Raw genomic sequence first — 23,328 nt, 5'->3', positions numbered from 1 at the left:
TTGTAAAAAGGTAATATTAACATTGCACAGGCAAGCACTCACAGGCAGAGAATATTAAAGTCCAATTTGTGCTGGAAATATTTTATATGGGGTAATACATGTCAATGACTGTGGTGATGACAGAAAACTACAGACCAGTAAATGCTGTTATACTTTGTGGGATGAGATGCTGCTTGATGCAGCAGGGAGCCAGGGTTCCAAAATCCCCTTGATGATCCCACTCTTCCACCAGACCCAATTATTATTCCTATGTGCTCTAATGAGGTAAAAAGAAACTTTATTAAAAATGGATGGAAATACAAAAATGGATCCAGTACAAACTGACCTCTTAATGTACAATAAAAACAAATGTAAATGAAATTGTGATAAACTGGGCAATTTTTTTGACTATTTTCAGATACGTTTGGCTATTTAATTTAATTTCTTTTGGCAACTCTGGTACCTTCAGTAAAAACTGCTAAAAAGAAGTTCCTGTCTCAGTGTATGTTGGCATCCTAGGACTCTTGAATACTCTTTGGCTGCCTCTGACAATATTTCAGACCTGCTTTTTGTGAATTCCAGTGTTGCATAAATCTCTGGATCACACATTTTGTTTATTCATAACAAAGGTTGTGAAGAGTCCCAAGAAAACTGCAGTCAGTGAACATTTGCTGTCATCTCTTTCTGTGACATCTCTGGCCTAATAATCAGCAAAAAAGACGCTCCCATCTGACTTTTTGCCGTATTTCAAAAATAGGTTTATTCACACATGCTAGGAAATAAAAGGAAAACGTTTTGATATATTTTCATAGTCTATCTGCTGCTTTTCAAGACATGGCCTAGGAACTAAATTATCATTATATATATTCTTGGTCTTAGGGATTTACATAGTACCTATCACCCTAGTACTTAAGGGCTGGAGAAAATTAAGGACCATGAAAGGCCACAGAAAAATTTGTTGTTCTCTCTTTGTGTGCACAAGGTTTATATTAAGAGTGTTGATTCTGGGGGAATACTTTCTCAGAAAGGAGTGTTATTTATTGAACTCACAGGTTGCTCCAATCTGATCTCTTCTGGAAAGCTCCACTGCTGTAAATATACTGTTGAGAATGTCGAGATAACTGGAACCCGGGTCTAGCCAGGGATAGATCATAGTTATCTTGGTGGGGTTGTCCCATGGGGCATGGTACAATTCTGTCATTTGTAAGTGAACTTCAAAGTACAATCAATCTGGGTTTCTAATTGTCTATTAATTTAAGGAGATATTATAATTTATTAGCAAATGACATCTTTTTAATCCAGATGCATAAAGGCAAGGTGTGGTTTCCACGATCAGCTGAGTTACTCTCTCTATGGAACAGGATGTCAGTGTTTTTAAGGTTTCAGAGTAGCAGCCGTGTTAGTCTGTATCCGCAAAAAGAACAGGAGTACTTGTGGCACCTTAGAGACTAACAAATTTATTAGAGCATAAGCTTTCGTGGACTACAACCCACTTCTTCTGTATGCATCCGAAGAAGTGGGCTGTAGTCCACGAAAGCTTATGCTCTAAGAAATTTGTTAGTCTCTAAGGTGCCACAAGTACTCCTGTTCTTTTAGTGTTTTTAAGATGGCCCTCAAGGTCAGTGATGGCCAGCTGGCAGGCTCTGGGTTTCAAGTGGCCTGCAGGCAAGTTTGGATGGCCTGGCATGTCTTCCTTACATTGAAAGATTAAGATTAATTTGGATCCCAGCTGAATCTGTGCTGGGGTCTGAGATTACACTTTATTTAGTTGTGTGCATTTGCAAGCAATCCTAGAGTGTAGCCAATTGTATGAGACATAGATTTCGTGAGCTCTGAATGACACTGGACAACATTTCAGTGGGGATGGAACAAAATGGGGCCCAGAACAGTTGCATTTGAGCCTCAAACTAAGGAGCACCTACTGCTTCTCCAACCCTCTTCTCCCAGTGTGGAGAGGAGCAGAGTGGCTGTGGAGCTCTGTGGAGGTGAAAATGGCTAAGGAGGATGCTGTTGCATCACAAGACCACTTTCCTCCCTTTGACAAATATCAAGTAGGCTGGGGAGGAAGTGGGGAGGTGAAAGGAAGAAGCCACACGAAGCTGCATGCTTCACCTGTGTAAATCTTCAGCCAATCCATAGATAAGGGCAACAGAGAATGAATTCTACCCGAGGCAGGATTAACTCCTGCTCAACGGTCCTGTGAAGTTCCACTGTGAAGCTAGTGCAGTAAGCCAATGCTGTCAGTGCTGCGGGGAGGTGGGCTGCAGAGTAATGAGGAGGATACTCCCTCCATGCAGATAGGTGTGTGCCATGGGGTTGGAGCCATGGCTCTGCAGTACCTATCCTGACCCCTATCCTGTCCCATAACCCTCCTCAGTGTTGCAGACGGGGGGCCGGAGAGCAGGGGTGAGTGTGCTGATTTAGTAGCTTCAGTTGAGCTACTGATTTTTTCCATTTATTTGTTGCTTTTGCACAGAAGGGGAATATATGGACCTAAATGTTCAGGGAAGAGTGGTAGATCTCAGGGGTCGGGATAGATGGAGATATATTATTCAGAGGGAGGCTGCCAAATCTCTCCCACACATCACCAAGTCACCAAGCACCTCATCCCTCTTCTGACTGCCAATTACCCTCCCTCATCCACCCTTTCTCCCCCACACCCGTATTTTGTTTCTGTCTGCTGACATAATTAGCAAAGAGTCATTTAGTCCCTATACTGGTCTACGTTGGTCGTAGTCCACATTAAATATATAAAAGTAACATTCAGTTAAACCTAAGCAATACCGTGCCTTGTGAAAATGAATTAAATGAGTCATCCTCTGAAAGAACTGAAGACATAGTCAGGAATCCTTTTACATAATTATTTAAACATATGTGCAAAAGGGAGGAAAAAATAACATTACGCTTGAATCCCATTCAAGGAATTTCTATTAAATCAGTAAAATGTTGACATTTAAATATCTTGCAAAAATAGCCAAATTTACTAAAGGCTTTAAAAGTGCAAATGAATAGAGCTGTTAATTAGACAGTGTGGTTGAGGGGGAAAAATGGATTTTTCTAAGGTGGGATTTCTTCCATTTTACAGCATTGTTTTACAGCTGTTAGTTTGTAGGTAGGTTACGTCTATTCTCTTTACAGCCTGTTTTGCTCATTTTAAAAAAAAGATTATGCAAGATGCAACATCTTCATGGTTATGGCTTTTTTCTCCTCTAAATTGATGATTTGTTGATTTTGCTGCCTTGCGTAATGTGATAACAGGACCCAGAGATTACTGTTCATTTATAGGGTTGACAGTTTTGGTTGAACATATTCCTGGAGGTTTCCTCACATGACATAATCTTTAATTAAAGGTTCATCTTTAATCCTGGAGTCTCCAGGCCAATCCTGGAGTGTTGGCAACCCTATGTTCATAACCAATATTAATGTTACTGTGTAAACTATTTTTAGTGAAATTCAAAACTACTCAATATTCAAAGTTTTTTTTTTTAAGTTGTTGCACATATGAAAATGTTCCCATTTTTGTTCAAAGTTGTGCAGCTGAATTGATCTAGCAAACGGGGACATTTCTGAACCAAAATGTACTCATCTTTTCCATAAATATTGTGGTCATGTCAAAAACATGAACATTCATATTTTTATGCCAAAATTAGCTACTTTGTCAAAACTTTAAATAAATATAAATTATGGGTGTATGAAAGTTAATGAAACTAAATATCAAATATTTTTATGATTCCATGAAACAAAATTTATGAATTTCACATAGATCTAATGGTATATTCTCATTTTACAAATGGGAAATCAAGATAGAGAAGTTAGGGCCAAAATTATCGAACGTGTCTTAAAGTTAGGTTCCTTAATCCAAATTTAAGTGCAGAAATCTGATTTTTCAAAGATGTATCAACAAATCCTATTGAAATAATTGAAGTTCCATAGTTTCTCTGGATTGTTTTATTTTATTTTATCCAATTGTGGTTCCAGTTCTTGTTTTTAATTATATCAACCCAGATTTCCACAGAGACTCTGACATTGCTTTCATCAGCCTGTAATATGTCAGCTTATTTTTGTTTCTTTTTGTGCATCTGTAAACACCCTCATTGAATAAAGCGCATGCGTGCAGTGTAGATTTCAATGTATTGCAGTAGGTGGACACAAATGTACAGATATAATGTATTGTTCTGTGCCCATTCAAAGTGAATGCACAGTAAGTGGAAAGGGCTCCACCAAGCATCTCTGGGAAGCTGGGGAATCAATATTAACCAAGCTTGAGACAGATCATGGTTGTGGAAGAATTTTTCAGCTTCTACCATGTACTTTAGGACGATGGCAGCTGCGATTTCTTCCTCAACATCGTTTAAATAGTGTGTTTAACACCCATATTACAGATGTATAGGGTTATTGTACCTGAAAAGTTCCCTCATCTTTTTCATTTTATTTGGGGTGTTTGAACAAATGACAAAGGCCTCCTTCTCAGACTTCTTGTCATTCCTCTCTTCGATCTTGGTTGGCTTCCTTAGCAATTTGGACAAAACGCTGTAGTTCTATTTTCAGATATAGGATCAATAGTATTAAGTAGGAATAGATTTTTTTGTCTACACATTTGTTGACATTATCAGTTAATTTCTCTTGTCTGAGCAATTATCTTGCTCAGCTATATTTGGTGAAGAGAATGGAATCAAAAATGTTTGACATGCAGAAATATAAAATGAATTTCTGTTCTGCTCTTCCACTTTATTAGACAAAAAAAAAAATTCAATAACAAAATTGATTTTGAAGAGTTTGAAGAAACTGACTTTCTACACTTTTTAAAGATGAGCCTGAATTAACCTGCTACTTAACTCTTAATGATGTTTACATTTTATTTTGGAAGAATTCTTCCTTTTCACTATCTTGAATTGCTTGTTTCCTACTACTTCTTTCAACTGTAGTATTTCATACACTTCTGTTTGGTAATTCATAGAAAGCAATGACTCATTTGTAACATTGATCAGCAGCTTTCAAATTTGCTGCAGTTAGAATGAGAAAATAGCTAATGAATTCAATAGTGTGATGACATGCTCATTTTCCAGTTGTTTCTAGATTTCAGCATAAACTGCCATGCACTACCTTTTACATGCAATGCCAGATGATTTCACCACTTGCCACGCTTCTCTCTCCAATCACAAGGGTCTCCGTCTATTTTTCTCCCTTTTTAGATTTTTAAATATTTCTATAACTTGTTTATTGTTTCCTAATAGACATAGGAAAAACCTTCATGTTTTCATTACTTTCCCCACCAGATAATAGTATAATGGATAACTCATTTAGAGATGAGGCCAAATCAAACTCCTGATCCAAACACCCTCCCCCAAAGCTTTTGGGAAAGTTTGGCTCTGAATCTGAACTTTGCAACTCAGGTCTGTCTTTTCACCTCATAGGTCTCTCCATCTCTGGCTGGAAAAGGAGGAGTGTTGACATCAGAAAAGGAAAATGGTTTCCCAGATGTCACTCTCAGTGACATTGATGGGGATACATGGAGCATGCAGCTTTGTACAGTAATAACTGTGCAGCTATGTATCATTGTAAGTCAATAACACTGTGCAGAGACAATGGGAGCAAAGACGGAGAGGGTGTAAATTTGGTGGGATAAAGCTAGGAGGGGAATATTGAGGGACTCCCTTGACAAGGAATGGGAAAACAGCATTGCCAATGGTACATATTCTGCTGTGCCAAAAAAGGGGGACTGAGATCATAGAATCATAGAATCATAGAATATCAGAGTTGGAAGGGACCTCAAGAGGTCGTCTAGTCCAACCCCCTGCTCAAAGCAGGACCAATTCCCAGCTAAATCATCCCAGCCAGGGCTTTGTCAAGCCGGGCCTTAAAAACCTCCAAGGAAGGAGACTCCACCACCTCCCTAGGTAATGCATTCCAGTGTTTCACCACCCTCCTAGTGAAATAGTTTTTCCTGATATCCAACCTGGACCTCCCCCACTGCAACTTGAGACCATTGCTCCTTGTTCTGTCGTCTGCCACCACTGAGAACAGCCGAGCTCCATCCTCTTTGGAACCCCCCTTCAGGTAGTTGAAGGCTGCTATCAAATCCCCCCTCATTCTTCTCTTCTGGAGACTAAACAATCCCAGTTCCCTCAGCCTCTCCTCATAAGTCATGTGCTCCAGACCCCTAATCATTTTTGTTGCCCTCCGCTGGACTCTTTCCAATTTTTCCACATCCTTCTTGTAGTGTGGGGCCCAAAACTGGACACAGTATTCCAGATGAGGCCTCACCAATGTCGAATAAAGGGGAACGATCACGTTCCTCGATCTGCTGGCAATGCCCCTACTTATACAGCCCAAAATGCCGTTAGCCTTCTTGGCAACAAGAGCACACTGTTGACTCATATCCAGCTTCTCGTCCACTGTGACCCCTAGGTCCTTTTCTGCAGAACTGCTACCTAGCCATTCGGTCCCTAATCTGTAGCAGTGCATGGAATTCTTCCGTCCTAAGTGCAGGACTCTGCACTTGTCCTTGTTGAACCTCATCAGGTTTTTTTCGGCCCAATCCTCTAATTTGTCTAGGTCCCTCTGTATCCGATCCCTGCCCTCTAGTGTATCTACCACGCCTCCTAGTTTAGTGTCATCTGCAAACTTGCTGAGAGTGCAGTCCACACCATCCTCCAGATCATTAATAAAGATATTAAACAAAACCGGCCCCAGGACCGACCCTTGGGGCACTCCGCTTGAAACCGGCTGCCAACTAGACATGGAGCCATTGATCACTACCCGTTGAGCCCGACGATCTAGCCAGCTTTCTATCCACCTTACAGTCCATTCATCCAGCCCATACTTCTTTAACTTGGCGGCAAGAATACTGTGGGAGACCGTATCAAAAGCTTTGCTAAAGTCAAGGAATAACACATCCACTGCTTTCCCCTCATCCACAGAGCCAGTTATCTCATCATAGAAGGCAATTAGGTTAGTCAGGCACGACTTCCCCTTCGTGAATCCATGCTGACTGTTCCTGATCACTTTCCTCTCCTCTAAATGTTTCATAATTGATTCCTTGAGGACCTGCTCCATGATTTTTCCAGGGACTGAGGTGAGGCTGACTGGCCTGTAGTTCCCCGGATCCTCCTCCTTCCCTTTTTTAAAGATGGGCACTACATTAGCCTTTTTCCAGTCATCTGGGACCTCCCCCGATCGCCATGAGTTTTCAAAAATAATGGCTAATGGCTCTGCAATCTCACCTGCCAACTCCTTTAGCACCCTCGGATGCAGCGCATCCGGCCCCATGGACTTGTGCACGTCCAGTTTTTCTAAATAGTCCCGAACCACTTCTTTCTCCACAGAGGGTTGGTCACCTTCTCCCCATGCTGTACTGCCCACTGCAGCAATCTGGGAGCTGACCTTGTGCGTGAAGACAGAGGCAAAAAAATCATTGAGTACATTAGCTTTTTCCACATCCTCGGTCACTAGGTTGCCTCCCTTATTCAGTAAGGGGCCCACACTTTCCTTGATTTTCTTCTTGTTGCCAACATACCTGAAGAAACCCTTCTTGTTACTCTTAACATCTCTTGCTAACTGCAACTCCAAGTGTGATTTGGCCTTCCTGATTTCCCTCCTGCAAGCCTGAGCAATATTTTTATACTCCTCCCAGTATACAGAATACAGTACAGAATACAGTAGGAGATCTTGGACAAGGCTACTTTTAAGAGTTAAATTCACCAGCAGTATTCTTTTTAATGACAGATAATATAGTAGCTGACATGCACTCCCACAATTTCGATCTCACTGCAGTGGCATCAGCCACCTCTTGAGCAGGAGCTGTATTGAATAAAACCTAAGAAACAGGAAAATAGAGACTAATATAATAAAAAAAAGGAATAATTTGTTGAAAATTGACTTAGGGTAGTATTATGTATGAAATCTTTATTATATTTATGCCAGGATGTGTTTTATTAGCTAATAAAGCAGTCCCATGAACAGATTCAAGCACTTAAACTGACTAGGCTCAGTTTATTTGTTAGCATTGTAATAGCGCAAAACTCATTTCCATCACAGGTGTTCCAAAGACCCACAGAGGTTACGTGACTGAAACATTAACATATTATTATAAAACATGATGCTGCTCCCTCTGACCCAGGAGCTTTTAACTTTAATAATTTCCAGGTTATTCAATAGCCAAAATGTGTGTTCCCTTCATATTTTCACACTGGTGCACTTTCTTTAATATAAAGTACTGATATAATGAATAAATTATATCCAGATGAAAGCCTGTCATCTGATACCTCATCCCAGAACCCTGATGGCAAATGCTAAAGCAAACATTTCCCACAATGCGCTGTCTATATGAGGGACAGAGACCTAGAAGGAGGTCTGAAAGGACATTTGATATAAGCAGGAATGAAAGGGACTTATTTGACTGGGGAATAAATTGATTCTGACAGGGGAGTCAGAGATCAATACTTGATATTTTGGGTGGGTAGTGGAGAGGGATTACCTACAGATTCTTTTTTTCGATAAGTTGTTTAAAAAAATAGAAAGTATAGATTAACTTTGTGTATTCAGATGAGTCAACCTTACCCAATAATTAAAAGCTTTGATTTAGCTGATGAGTACTTTGTATGTGAAACGTATACAGTGCCTATCCATGTTAGATGTGAACAGCAGGAATGCTTATTGTTTTGGTTGATTTATATCTTATGATTGTACCCACAACTTCCACCTCCCCAACCTTGGTCAGGAATATGTAACTAGCGCAGTGTGAGTTCTTGAAGTGATATATCCAGACTGTCCAATATATTTGATTCAGATATGTCGGAAACACTTATTGAAACTGGTGAATGATTATCCCCAGTGTCAAGCTAATTCAGGCAGGGTCATGAGGCCTAACAAAGGAGGTGTGAGTTGGGAAGTCTTACCAGTGCTGGAAATTCTGCAAAGTTCTAATGGCTGTGGAAGACTGGAGTGTCTCAGGTTTCAGAGTGGTAGCCGTGTTAGTCTGTATCAGCAAAAACAACGAGGAGTCCTTGTGGCACCTTATGGACTAACAAATTTATTTGGGCATAAGCTTTCGTGGGCTAAAACCCACGTCATCAGATGCGTGGAAAATACAGTAGGAAGAAATAAAGAGCAGTACATGAAAAGATGAGAGTTGCCTTACCAAGTGGGGGGTTGAGACAATTCAATTAAAGTGGGCTATTATCAACAGGATGAAAAATCACTTTTGTAGTGGTAATCAGAGCGGCTCATTTCAAACAGTTCACAAGAAGGTGTGAGTAACAGTAGGGGCAAATTAGCATAGGGAAATTATTTTTTATTTTTAGTTCTTGTAGTGACCCATCTGACTGTTAACATCTTTTCATGTACTGCTCTATATTTCTTCCTACTGTATTTTTCACTCCATTCATCTGATGAATTGGGTTTTAGCCCACGAAAGCTTATGCCCATATAAATTTGTTAGTCTATAAGGTGCCACAAGGATTCCTCGTTGTTTTTGGAGTGTCTCACTCCTTTCACAGGTGATGGCAGATATTTGGTTTTGAATTTGCCAGTTAGCCAGCTAGCAGTCAGATTTTTTTTGGAGGACCACCCATAGTTGCTGTAAGGAGAGAAGTGTGCTTATTATTAACAGAGTTTTGTCAGCATTACACTTTCCATATATTTTCTAAGGCCTCCCTGGCTGTTTCTTTTTGGTATTATATAATGCATTCATAGACTATTTGGGTGCTACCAAGTATTGTGAACAGCAACTGACTGATACTTTCTATTGGTCAAAGAGAATGCTGAATGCACTATATAATTCTGTAACAGGGTGCTGCTGCAGAAGCACCTAATTAGCCCCTGCCTGGTCAGCTCCAATCAAGGGAAGCAGATTGGGGCTGATGGAAAAGGCCTGATGCCGGCCTGAGGATTGGCAACACCTGCTGGCCTGACAAGCCAAGGGCTATAAAGGCTGGGAGGGAGCCAGAAGGAGGGGGGGGGGTGCGTGCGCGCGCAAGGGAGAAATTAGTCAGGAAGGGAGCTAGAGGCTTCCTAGCTGAAGTTCTGACCCTGCCTGTAAGGGACATAACCAAACCTGTAAAGCTTGTATATAGGTGGATACTGGTGGTGAGACAATAAGTAAATAAAGACATGGGTGTTGCATAACCCTGAAGCCTTTCTGAGCCTTATTGGGGAGGGCAAGAGGGCCCCAGGAAGAAAGGCAGGTCATGGAATCCTGTTACATGTGGGGGCTTGTCCAGGATCTTTTGCCAGAGACACAGTTTGGTGACCCGGAGATGGAGGGCACTCTGCAGTGGCTCACGGAGCAGCATGGGGAGATGCAGAAGACACTGCAGGCCTTTCAGCAGTCCTACCAGCTGGAGAGGCAAGCTTTACTGGCTTGGCAGGCCAAGCAACAAAAGACTTTGCAGGATTTTATTAAAGAACAGACAGCGTTGCAACAGCAGCTCCTGCAGAAACTGGTGAGTCCTGTAGGGGGAGATGGCACCCACCCCCTGGGCCTCAGCTGCTGTAAGAAGGCCACAGTGGACAACCCCAACGCCTTTTTGGGCACCTTTGAGCAGCTGGCCCTGGGCGCGGGATGGGACAGGACAATGTGGGCCCTGTGGCTAGCCCCATATTTTGATGGGGAGGCACATATATGGCCCTGACAGATGCCCAGGCTAGGGAATATGACACCGTGAAGGCAGCCATCTTGGACCGCCTGGAGCTTTCATAGGAAAAATACCGGCAAAAGTGTCGGGCAGCCCGGTGGGCAGGGGGTGTTTGGCCCTGGGCCTTTGCCCAGAAATTGATGGACTGGATGACGTGGTGGTTGAGGCCCGACGCCCAAACCGTGGGCAGATCATGGATCAGATGATCTCTGAAGAGTTTGTGCAGTGCCTCCCCAATAGCATACAGGTCTGGGTGCGGCAACATCAGCCTGCCACTGTAGAAGCCGCGGTCAAAAGGACGGAGGAATATGCAGGGGCAGATCTCCCCCAGAGTTAGAATTGGACCTTGTGAGACCCAGAGGGAGGCAAGAAACCCCATGAGCACCCTGCTGGGAAGCCAGTAGACAAGCGACAGGAGGAGCACAAGGGAACCCCTAGCTGTCCAGGACAGCTTGTATGCTGGTGCTGTGGACAGCTGGGGCATAAGAGCTGTGACTGCCCAGTGATAGACTGTGAGGCCGCTGAATTCTGTGGTTGGACCAAGGTTGGAGGGCGGAAGAAGAGGCGTGGGATAGTCACCATCCCCGTGTGGGTAGAAAGAAAGCCTCAGAGGGGTCTAGTGGATATGGCCTCAGCCCGCTCCCTCATACAGCGGCACTTGGTAAAGCCGCATTGGCTTATCCCTGGAGAAAGGATGCTGGTGGAATGCATTCATGGGGATGGGGAGTATTGTCTCGTGGCCCAGAGCTTCTAGATAGAGCCTCTTTTATTTATTTACAATCTTCAATGAAAATAATACTTTAAACACTAATAAGACTCCTAAAACTTGAGTCACAGTTTGACTAGAAAGAAGCACAGAAAAAAATACTACAAAAAGGAAACCCACACTATAAGTACATTTTCTTCCTAGAAATCAGATCTGTGCCTTTCAGTATAGCATGGTGTTTTCTACAAATCACCTGCAGCAGTGGAAATCTCACAGGTCCAGTAGTGTTGATGCCTAGAATGCCCTTGGTTCTGTATTGGTCTGTTAGAAATGTTCCACTTATTTTTGATGACATGAATCCTTAATCATGAGTCATAATTTAAACAGTGTTTCCTCTGAAGTACTAGATTGAACTAAATAAACTTTTTTTTACTGCCAATGACAAATTTTATACAACTGAAGAGTGTTTTTGCATTCACAGGATTTATTTCCAATACTTCCTTTTGGGACAGGGATACTCTCTAATTACCTAAAAAGTTCTTTCAGTTGGTTTTCAGGTTAAAAAACCCAAATAGTTATGATCAGAAAGGGGAATACTTTTTTGCAGTGAATAAGAGAAAAACATAATCTTCTCCTGTTTTCATCTAAAAAGAGAACCATTCAATCAGAAGACTATGAACGAACTATGGTTCCATGATTCTGATTTGTTAGATGGCTGTGGAAAGAGGTGGGGAGAAGGGGAGGTTCTGATCCACTGTGAAAGCAAAAGGTGCCTGGGTGCCCAGTCTAATATAAACTGTGATGGGAAAGGGATTTTTCTCAATATGTGGGAAAGGCAAGTGCTGACTACTGGAATGTGTGTCTCATTACATCTAAAAGACTGGGGGTTCTTGCATCATCATACGGATCTCTAATGGATGTTGGGTGAAACTGAAAATTTTTAGAGAAAACCTTACAATTCAAGGTTGTTTCCTAGTTTATGTTCCAGAATCTTGAATAACAAAGTACCCGGTTAGTAGTAGTTTAGAATTCCAATTGAGAGCCTCTACCGCTAGATCTTCACTGCCTGTGCAAGGGAATAAAGGGGCTTAAGGACTCCACCTTACTCCCTCTCCTAGGCTACCTAATACCTACCATAGGTTGCAGTTGCAAGAGGAGAAACAGGTTCTACCTCCCCACACCCAACATGCAGAGTTGGTAAAGAAAAGGCAGGGTGGGGACTGGTCATAAAGGAACACTACCAGATCACAGCTTGCTCAGGAATTGGATTTTGTAAAAACAAGATTTTGTAAAACCTATGAGAAACAGAATGTTTCCATGACCTTTTAACAATTGTAGCAGATTTTTTTAAATGAACATGCCCATTCAGTATTGTCAGCTCAAATACTACAGTGTTGTGCCAGTCCATGAAAACATGAAAGTAAAATTGTCTGGAATCTGAGTAAATGCAAGCCAGATTGACTATTGTCTTTATCCAAGTTGAGTGAAATGCAAAATAATAATAGGGATTTAACCTGGGGAAAACATAATTTCTCACAACTCTCCAATAAGTATGTTGTTGTTCTTCTTCTTCTTCTCATTTTATTAATGGGGAAACGGAGGCACAGAAAGGCTATGCAACTTACGCAAAGTCACTCAGTGAGTTATTGGTAGAGCCAGGACTAGAAGAAATAAATTCCTTACTCTGTCACTTGTACTCCACTAAAGCATGCTTAGCTAATTAGTAAGCAAACAGTAGTAATGTTGAACGGTAAATCAGATTTTCAAAATTATTTTAGTTTTAATAAGCAAATATTTGTTAATATCATAGGTAGGGACTTTTTCTTAAAAAAAAAAAAAAACAGATTCACCAGTACAATACCTGCTTTGCACTGCTGTGGTGATTAAAAAAAATTAACCACACACCCAGTTAAACTGGCCATTTAGGTTGTTTTTTGTTGGTAGAGTGTCACAAAGCAGCCAGAGTGAACCTGGTCCACAGTTTTTATCCTGGCAATGTCCTTTAAAACGTGTCTGAAATTCAATAGCAATGGCAATAGAAGTGTCTGGGTTTGTGCTTAATTAATTGCAAAAGAAGTATACTGCATTAAATTGGATGAGAAATGCTGCACCTTCAATGAGATTATGGATCAAAGACATAATGGGCTGTACACCCACTTAAGAAGCTATATATCAAAAGGTAAATAATGTGATAAAATCCAAAGGGAAATTTATTTCATTAATTGGATCTGATGAACGTGTGCATTATGATTAGGAATTATTAATGTAAATATAATTGTATATGATCTGATGTAATATTAATACCTAGCTCTTATCTAGGGCTATTCATCAGTAGAGCTGAGAGTGCTTTACAAAGGTCAGCATTGTTATTCTCTTTTTACAGAGGCACAAAGACTTTTGGCTAAAGTCACTCTTCAGGCCAGTGGTAAAGCTGGGAATAGAACCCAGGTCTCCTGGTCCCATACCCTATCCACTGGGCAATGCTGCCTCCCTTTCTATGTGTATGTAAATAGCAGAGTATCCTTTCTTTATGGTTAAAAACATAAATGGTGATGGGTAGGATTGCCTGAAAACTACTTCCCACCCCCCTTAAATTTAAAAAATAAATTTGGTTTGAATCTATATAGTAAAATTATTACCTCTGGTTCATCCCTGGTATTTTTCTGCCACTGAACTGATCTGTGAGTGCTATACAGAAATTGAAAGCTTATGATGGGTAGATGTCAAATATTTCTCAAATTGGTTAAGTGGCAATTGACCAAAGGCAACTGACCATCTGGCAAGACTGACAGGTGATGTGGATTTGTTACCAGGAAGGCAGTTTGTTTACTTTGATCATTGTGTCTGAACACGGGTTTTGTTGGCAGAGTCTTCTGTGGTGTGCGTAAGTGGTTTTTAGCAAGTGAATTTTTCTGTTGATTCCATTCTTCCATTTCCTTTTTTTGGCAGAAACAGATGGATTTGATTTTCTCACACTTTCTATTTGCCGAGAATAACAACTCTTAAATCAGTGCTGAGGAGGTGAAAAGACAAGGACAAAAATATGCAAACATCTGTAACCACCTGGACAATGAAATGCAGAACTATGACCTGACATGCAGAATAACTAAAACTAACAGATAATTTATTGACTAAAACTCCTCCTAAGACGGACCCTTAGCTATCATACTGTATGGGCAGCATAGTACGTATCTGATGAATTTTCTGCTACCGAGTGAAGCAAGTATGTGTGGTCAGGCTTTTTGTTTCATGACTGCCTTGGCTGGACATGGCTGACCATAAGTGCTGACTTCCAATTTTTTTAGTTAGGGCTGAAGAAGAGGAATGGATCCATCACAGAATCTTCCAGAAACTGGATTTCAAGGGAGGTTCATCTGAAAGGCTCACACCCCATTTCTGGGTGGGGAGGTTGCCAACAGTCTCTGCTAAGTGGTGCTGGCTAAAGAAATAGGATACCACCAGCCTAGCTCCAAGCGAGCTTTTACAATAAAGGGGTTAAAACATTTATTTCTTCATTGGCATTTTGCATGGGAAAAGAAATACCCACAGACTAGAACAATAAGCAAGTAGATAAATCAAAATATTTGCTTTTCACAAATGCCTGATCTGTTAAGTGGAAGAGCTGAGAGAATGTAAGCCTCCACTTCCCATTTGTCCTGCTTTAGGCAGTAGGGAAACATACTTTATGTCCATATGCTTTATGGGCCAGATTCTGGCATCTGATAGCCTAACTAGGTTTGCATGTGTCTATGTGGGTATAACTGATTAGCTGAATTTGGCCCATAATGTGTAACTTTGTATTTTAGCTGTCAACGCCTGGCCTGAGGCTTTTAGCAGATCTTTCGTGTGTAATTTTATTATTTAATGCAGTGTGTCCTACACATGCTTATGCTGCACATATGCAAAATTAATTTGCCCCCGCCCCGACAACTTTATTGTGGAGTGATTTTCATTTGGTGAAAGTAGAGGTGTTTTTATTCTCAGATACAGTATCTTCCAGTTTCACACCCACACACTTTTTTTTCTTTCAGTTTCCTTCCTTCCTTCCCTCTTCACCCCGACCCCATTTGTTGTAGGGGCCTCTCTCTTTCTCTGCCTCGAGAGCCCATCAACACTACATGGAATGTTGTCTGGAGAAGGTGCTTCTGTGATGTGAGGCCTCCCTCCCTTGTCTTCCAGGTCCTGTGTGTGCTGCTTCCACATATTCCTAGCTCCTGCTCGCTCCACTTGAATACCTTTCAATCTGCTAGCACTAGGTCAATTGGTTGAGTGATTACCTATGAGCCTCGCCTCTTAGATCAGCAAGCAATTATTCCTTTCTGAGGTATGCCCTAGCATGTGGGACTTGCTTACTTTGACATTTATCCTTATCTAACTGTCCCCATTTTTACATGTCACTAACAATTTCCCCCCAAAGATGACTTTAGCATGCCCACTGTTGATCCCATATGTACTTTTTCCACTTTTTCTATTTAGACATCTATGCCAGGATATTCAAAAAATAGAATTAGGTTTCTAAGTATTTATTTGGCCACTTAAATAATGGCTTGATTTTCAAAAGTGCTGAGTAATTAGCTTCCATGAAAGTTCTGATGCTATGATGAGGGGCATGGTATATAAGATACCAGATAGATAGAGAGCATGATGGGAATTCTGGGCTACTTAAAATGCTCTCTGCTTCAATAAATGACCCTATTTCTAGAGGCACCAGGATCTGTCAGTAAATGACTACTATTCAACTTCCCAAAGCAGTAAAGGAGTCTACCTCATGCCACTTCTGTTCCTATCAGCTACTCACCTTTAGCTTGTTACTCTGGCTGTAAAATATTAGCTCCCAGCCCATTCAGTATGTAAGCAACATGAGTGCCCAGTGAGCTGTGGCATAAGATAGTGATAACAACCATCACATTCCTGTACTTAGCGGATCCATCTTATTCAGTTTATCGGTGATATGTAATAAAACATGTCTACCAAGTTATAGTAATGCGATTTGGTCATTGGCCTTTTCCATGTTGTCTTAGTTTTTTTAAATTTTTGCAAGAAGACCTGCAAACTCTCAAAGACTTTGAAAGGGGACAAACTGAATTAGAAAATGTAAACTGAGTATACCTAGGGGAAACTCTGAGGAAACCTAATACTAAACAAATCCTACTTTCTTCACCCAGTGTGTTTGTGGGGATACTCTTTGGGTCCCATTATAATTCAAGTTTACATTCTTTCAGCTGAGGACTGATATTCTAGCAAAACAAGAGCTCCCATTTTGTTGAAGGTTCTGTATACTGATGTCTATAGAAAACACTTGACTTTGCTGTGGAGAGAACATTCTTTGGGGGTGGATAAACCTTTAAACCTATCCTTCTTTTCTGGGACTTTCACTGGAAAGATTTGATCTATATTGCAACACAAAACAGAGCCCTCATTCATTATGCTTGGGACCATCTTTTTCTGTGACCGAAGTGGCACCATGAAAATCTCAGGTGTGGTTGCAAGACGTGGCTCCATTGTGGCAGCCAGATGATGCCCCAGAGACTGGAGGGTAGGAGGAACAGGATGGCATATTTTACAGTGGAGATGGATGTAAAATCTTTAAATAGCTTTTTGGTTTTGTTTTTTTTTCTTGCAGTTTTTAATAGCCTCATTCGTTAAATTCTGATCTTGCTGGGAACTTTTTCCAAACTGGAGTTTTTGTGTCACATGGATCGGAGAAATATATTTAAAGGTTGTTTCCAGGAGCAAAAGAAACAAATGTGTCCTGAACTGATTTGTTTAATTACACATAGAAAGGTACATTAAAAGAACATTATTAAGGTTGCGAAGTCAAGCGCTCAAAAATTCGGAAATGTAAGACTGAAGGTTGCCTCTGCAATGTAAATTTGGCCCCCTTGTGTGTATGTATTCTGAATGCAGTCTTTTATTATATAATCATGTACTATTTTAGCTGGTGAACTCTAAGAAGGCTTTACTGAGCATGTGCAAATTGATTTTTTTCCCAAAGGCTTTTGGCAAATTTGGGCAGATTTTCATGGGGGTCGCAAAAGGCACATCCCTGACACAAAGGCTATACAAGTGCCAGCTCCTAAGCATGAGGGTGCTAGAGCATTTCAAAGACCTGTGGGCAAAACAACATATTGTACCTGGAAGTGGCTGAGCCATTTGGTTTGAGGAGGGGAAAAAAAGCCACCCTGAATCAGGCATGTAAAATTTCAGCCCAAATAGTTAAATTTCACAAAGTTATAAACAACTGAAAACAGGGTCTAATATTGGGAAATGACAGGAAGCACTAATAGACTAATATATTAACAATTAAAAAGCAAAATGGCTCAAGAGAAGAATAAAGCATATCCAAGATGTATGGCAGGGATCAATTTCTTTTTCCAGTAGACTGATGGATACAGCCCCCTTTTATTGTTAAATAATCCACGACAATTGTAAAATAGGGTATGCTTTATCAAAGGATGTTTAATTCTATTTACCCTTTTATCTCCGCACTACGAGGGTGCAGGAACTAAAAGCAAAAATATAGGCCATGTCATAAATCCATGAGCCTGGAACACTGAAAGCCATGAACATAAATGTTTTGATAGAGACTAAGTACTATCAAATATTGCTGTGAAATTCCATGGTGTAACATTCGTTGTCAGCTTTCCTGCAGAGAAAGGCAACATGTCAGTGGTGTAAAAGAAGAAAAGTCTCCTTGTGAACACCAGTTAAGAGGTGATGAACTCGTTTTGGTGAGTGATGGGGAATGTTGTTGTTTAATTCTTTATGGGAAAGACGGTTTCAAGTAAATCCAAATGAAAAGAGAACGACAAATGCTGGAAAGGCCTACAGGGACATCGAGCTTTCTCTTTCTTTTCCCTTTCTCCCTCCCTAAAGGTACATACACAGTGTGTATATATAAGCCTTCATGACATCAAAGAGTCTAGATCTGTTGCTTGGGTAATCTATAAGATTATATTGACCATAACATAGCAAGCGCATGCCAGACACTTGACCCCTGAAAGGGAGTCAGTCATAGGCCATGCCATATTTAAACATAGCTAGTAGTGTAGTTAGCAGGCAGCATGTAGTTGAACAAATGTGCATTGTTGTTACAATTGAAACCACATGCTGAGTAATATAACATAGGTGCAACTTGCTTGAGAATGTGTGGACAGTTGGAAACATGAATGTATTTTTTTATTTATGTTATGTCTGTGTGTCTCAGGACTCCCTTACTGTTTTCTTAGTGAAACTCAGACTGAGCAGGCACACAGGATTGATGAAGTAGGGCATTGACTGACCAGACCAGTTCCAGCTTCAGGAACTGTGGAAGAATTGGATCTGAACCCTCTTACTGGTTCACCAAGCATAAGATTTCAGCTACCGCAACAAGTCGTCAAGGAGTATTTTATATTAACCCACGTCAAACTTGAGCTTACCTGTGGGGCTAAACCACAGCTTGTGTGTCTGAATACAAACCCATTTCAGTGACTGTTTATTACTTTATGGAAAATTCAGCCATATAAGATTCACCACCAAACTAAACTTTTCATGCTTCATTTAGTTTGAAATAACACATGTTCTTTCTTCCAAGTTCAAGATTTTCTGACCCAGTGCATCAATTCCTTGTTTACTGGCAAATGAAATGAATGAATTTTAAATGTATATTGAATTTTCATCATAGAATAAGCAAAACAAGACTTAGCAAGCAAGGATCTAATGATTTATTTGAGTATTCTTTTATTCTGTAAACATTAAGGGTGCAGAAGCTCTCTCACAAATATCCTTTACAGAGCAAACACAAGCCCTTTTACTACAGACCAGTCAGGGGTTCTCTTTGGTGCCTCTGTAGACTATCAAGTCTGTGGGGCAGGGATTGTGTCTTTATAAATACCTGTGAAACAATTTGCACACTGCAGTGCAATGCAAATAAATAACAATCATAATAATTAAACAGGGCTGTCACTGATTTCAGAAGATTTTGAGCCCAGGAGCTCAACGTGTGTGTGTGTGTGTGTGGTGTTAGGGGAAATGTTTATGGATTGGACTGACAGACCGAGTGAGAATTTCCCCTCCTCTAAAAACTGTTGATGTATTTTATAAGTAGAATTCTAGCCAGGCAGACAAGACAGCAAGAGGGCAGCACCGCTTATACTAGTCCATTTGACATTTATTACACCTGCTGGAACTGTATAAAACATGGCTAAACACCAAACTGAGATACTAGCTCCTGAGATGAAGAGTTCTCTCATTGTGGGGACCACACACACTGTAGGGGTTCTGTCAACTTTACTGTTTTTTTGGCTTCACAAAATGTTTTCTTAGTTATATGTCTAAGAACAAGCTAGCACAGTCCAGTGATTGAATACTGGTCATTGATTCAGAGAGTGAGCATGCAATCTGCCTTTATACCAAATAATGCTTTGTTTAAAAAACCAAACGAATACATTAACAATACCCCTTTCTGTTCCTTTTCACAGCTGGGCTATCCCTTTCCTTCTACATCTGTCTGGCCTGCCACCTTTGCACTCACACAGTCACAAATCTAGGGGGAAGGTAACTGGAGCTTTGCTTTCTCAGAGTCCTACCCCTATTAAGGTGAGTTTGATGTGTTGATGTATCAGAATCCCAAAGTCTTGGCATGTTAAGAGTGCTACTTGAACAATAAAGGAGGCCACTTATCCCTCTTTGGGTAGAGGTTTCTGAACTTCTAGCAAAATATGGTAGTGATTATTATTAGTCATGGGCAGTGGCATTGGGAAGCCAGAATGACCTGATTTAATGGGTGAGGAGGAAAAGTTTACCAAATGAAATTGAGTGGGAAAGGAGAGGCTTTGCTTCCAAATTTTGGCTTTTGGATGCCACTGTTCCCTGAAATTGGACTGAAATGTTACAATATGAGTGTTCTTTCAGGGTCTAATAGACAACTGGGCTATTTAGCTTCCCTGTGCCCAAACCAAAACCTGACATCCCTTGAAGATTAACCATCTTGCAAGTTGGGAAGAAACTTCAGTATACACTGTTCCAAAACCAGGGAGATAAAGTAGTACTAGAGAATTACAGAACTTCTATCCTGTATGAGGATTGTTGGAGGACTAATATGTAAGTATCACACACTATATTTTCAGAAGTAATATCTACAGTAAGTGAATCTTTGGGAAGGAATTGAAGAATAGAGAATAGAACTTTGAGGACTGGGATAGTGTGGTTGTTCCGTGCACAGGGCCAGCATGAAAGGAGGCATGAAGACAGGAGTCTCAGAGAGAAACAAAGCGGTACAGAGGCAGACATCACTGGAAAGAAGGGGACAAGGTGGGAATGGCGTAGGAGACAATATGTGTGATATAGGACTTGAAGAGGAGGATGAGATGTTTAAACTAGATTTGGTGGGCAAGAAGAAGCCAGTTGAACAATTCAGAGAATGGAATGACATGATGTAATTTATGGCCAAGGAAGAGAATTTTGGTTGCAGCATTTTGAATTGATGAGAGGGCAATGATGTGACTTCGGAGAGCCCAGAGAGAAGGAGATTACAGTGGTCAGGGGTGGAGATGACAAGGCATGGATGAGTGGTTTAGCTGTTGAGATGGAGAAAAAGAGTTATATTTTTGAAAGAAGTGACAAAATATACGGACTACCTAAATGAGAGAGGAGAAAGAGAGGGAATAGTCAAAGAAGATACCAAGATTATGAGTTCTAGATAGCAGGAGAAGGGTAGTATTGTCAACAGCCATAGAGAAAATGAGGAAAAGGGGAGAGTTTAGGAGAAAAAATAACTAGCTTACTTTTAGGTAGGTTGATGTCGAGCTGTGGGTGGGTGATCCAAGATGGTATGTCACACAATTAGGGAAGGACAGGCAGGTGTGGAGAGGTATAAATGTGAATTTTCAACACAGAGATGACACGAGAAACTAAGATGGGATGAGGTGTAAAGGAAGAAGAAAAGGGGGTCCAAGGACAGAAAACTCTGTACATCTCCCACAGGCAGACAGACAAGTGGCTGACAAAAGAGACCCTGAAAAAGCGTTGGGTTGGGTTTCAGTAGTAGTCATTTCAGCTGCTGCTGTCCCATGAGAAATTATTCAGTTAAAATATAATCTAGTTAAAAAATTAGTTCTTGCTCAAAATTGACATCTGTCTTTTTTTCATTTGTTCTTTCTCTCTCCTTCCATTAGTTCAGACCAAGTGCAACAGAAATGTACGTTATGACAGGCCCAGACCAGTGGGGTACAAGAGTCTGGTAGAGGGCAAATATACTGGTCACTGGATGAGTAGTTTTCTGTTCCCTGAGTGACCAGAGCAGGGACTGCACTATAGTAATCAGGAACCTACTAGAACCAGTTCAGGCAGGCAGGCTAATTAGGACACCTGGAGCCAATTAAGAAGAAGCTGCTAGAATCAATTAAGGCAGGCTAATCAGGGCACCTGGGTTTTAAAAGGAGCTTATTTCAGTTTGTGGTGTGAGTGTGAGGAGCTGGGAGCAAGAGATGCAAGGAGCTGAGAGGGTATGCTACTGGAGGACTGAAGAGCACAAGCGTTATCAGACACCAGGAGGAAGGTCCTGTGGGGAGAATAAAGAAGGTGTTTGGAGGAGGCCATGGGGAAGTAGCCCAGTGAGTTGTAGCTGTCATGCATCTGTTACAGGAGTTATAGACAGCTGTAGTCCACAGGGCCTTAGACTGGAACCCAGAGTAGAGGGCGGGCCCGGGTTCCCCCCAAAGCTCCCAATTGACCTGGACTGTGCGTTCTTCCAGAGGGGAAGGTCTCTGGGCTGTTCCCCAACCCACATGGTGAATCTCTGAGGCAAGAAAATCCGCCAATAAGCGCAGGACCCACCAAGATAGAGGAGGGACTTTGTCACAACGTATATTTAGTAAGGCTGTCAAATGATTAAAAAAAAAATCACAATCAATCGTGAGATTTAAAAAAAAAAGTTCTCATTAACTGCAGTTTTAATCGCACTGTTAAAAATAGAATACCAATTTAAATTTATTATAAATATTTTGGGATATTTTTCTATTATCTCAGATATATTGTTTTCAATTACACAGTGAAAGTAAGCCGGTATGCCCCGGTATGGCCAGCCAGTATGCCGTACTGGGGCGGCCCGGCTTCCCCAGGCAGCAATTTAAAGGGCCTGGAGCTCCCAGCAGCGGCTGGAGCCCCAGACCCTTTAAATTGCCGCCAGAGCCCTGCTGCTGGAGCCCTGGAGTAGCGGCGGGGTTCCGGGGGTTATTTAAAGGGCCAGGGATGCCTCTACTGCCCTGGGCCCTTTAAATAGCTGCCAGAGCCCTGCCTCTGCTACCCCAGGGCTCTGGGGATTATTTCAAGGGTCGGGGCAGTAGAAGCAGGAGAGTCCTGGGCCCTTTAAATAGCCCCCAGAGCTCTGGAGTAGTGACAGGGCTCCGGGGGCTATTTAAAGGGCCCGGGGCTACCGCTGCCTCTACGGCCCCGGCCCCTTAAATAGCTGCTGAAGCCCTGCTGCTGGAGCCCTAGGGTAACAGCAGCAGCCGGGGGCTCCGGCAGTGGTTTAAAGGGCCCGGGGCGGTAGCAGCGGCCGAGCCCTGGGCCCTTTAAACCGCTGCTGGAGCCCCTGGCTGCCACTGCTACCCCGGCGGGGGAGGGGGAGGGCACTTACTGGTACAGGGCAGGTCGGGGCTGGCTCTGACCCCCCCCTTCTGCCCGAGGCCCCGCCCCTTCTGGGGACCAGAGCTGGCCCCAACCCAGCCCTGTACTGGTAAGTCCCTATTTCTACTTTCACATCTGAAATTACAACACAGAATACAAGTGTACAGAGCTCACTTTATATAATTTTTTATTACAAATATTTGCACTGTAAAAAATATAAACAAAAGAAATAGTATTTTTCAATTGACCTTACACGAGTACTGTAGTACAATTTCTTTATCGTTAAAGTGCAACTTACAAATGTAGAATTATTTTTTTTAACATAACTGCACTTAAAAACAATGTAAAACTTTAGAGCCTATAAGTCGAAGCATGAATGGGTATAAATGAATGTTTATG

The 23,328-nt window shown here is 41.5% G+C and overlaps 1 long non-coding RNA gene across 1 annotated transcript in view; it reads left to right on the top strand.

The window, feature by feature from the left end:
* Positions 1-9,940: 9,940 nt before the first annotated feature.
* LOC135983619 (uncharacterized) overlaps positions 9,941-23,328 on the top strand; it is a 74,861-nt gene continuing 61,473 nt past the window's right edge. Inside the window, exons 1-3 of the long non-coding RNA XR_010601342.1 lie at positions 9,941-10,421; positions 14,269-18,050; positions 19,782-19,899. This is a non-coding gene — a long non-coding RNA (uncharacterized LOC135983619). The remainder of the gene's footprint in view (positions 10,422-14,268; positions 18,051-19,781; positions 19,900-23,328) is intronic.

Source organism: Chrysemys picta, chromosome 5 (genome assembly GCF_011386835.1).
Source record: "Chrysemys picta bellii isolate R12L10 chromosome 5, ASM1138683v2, whole genome shotgun sequence".
Classification (NCBI taxonomy): Eukaryota; Metazoa; Chordata; order Testudines; family Emydidae; genus Chrysemys; species Chrysemys picta.
Note: the sequence above shows the minus strand (reverse complement) of the source record. Positions and strands in the feature narration are given on the sequence as shown.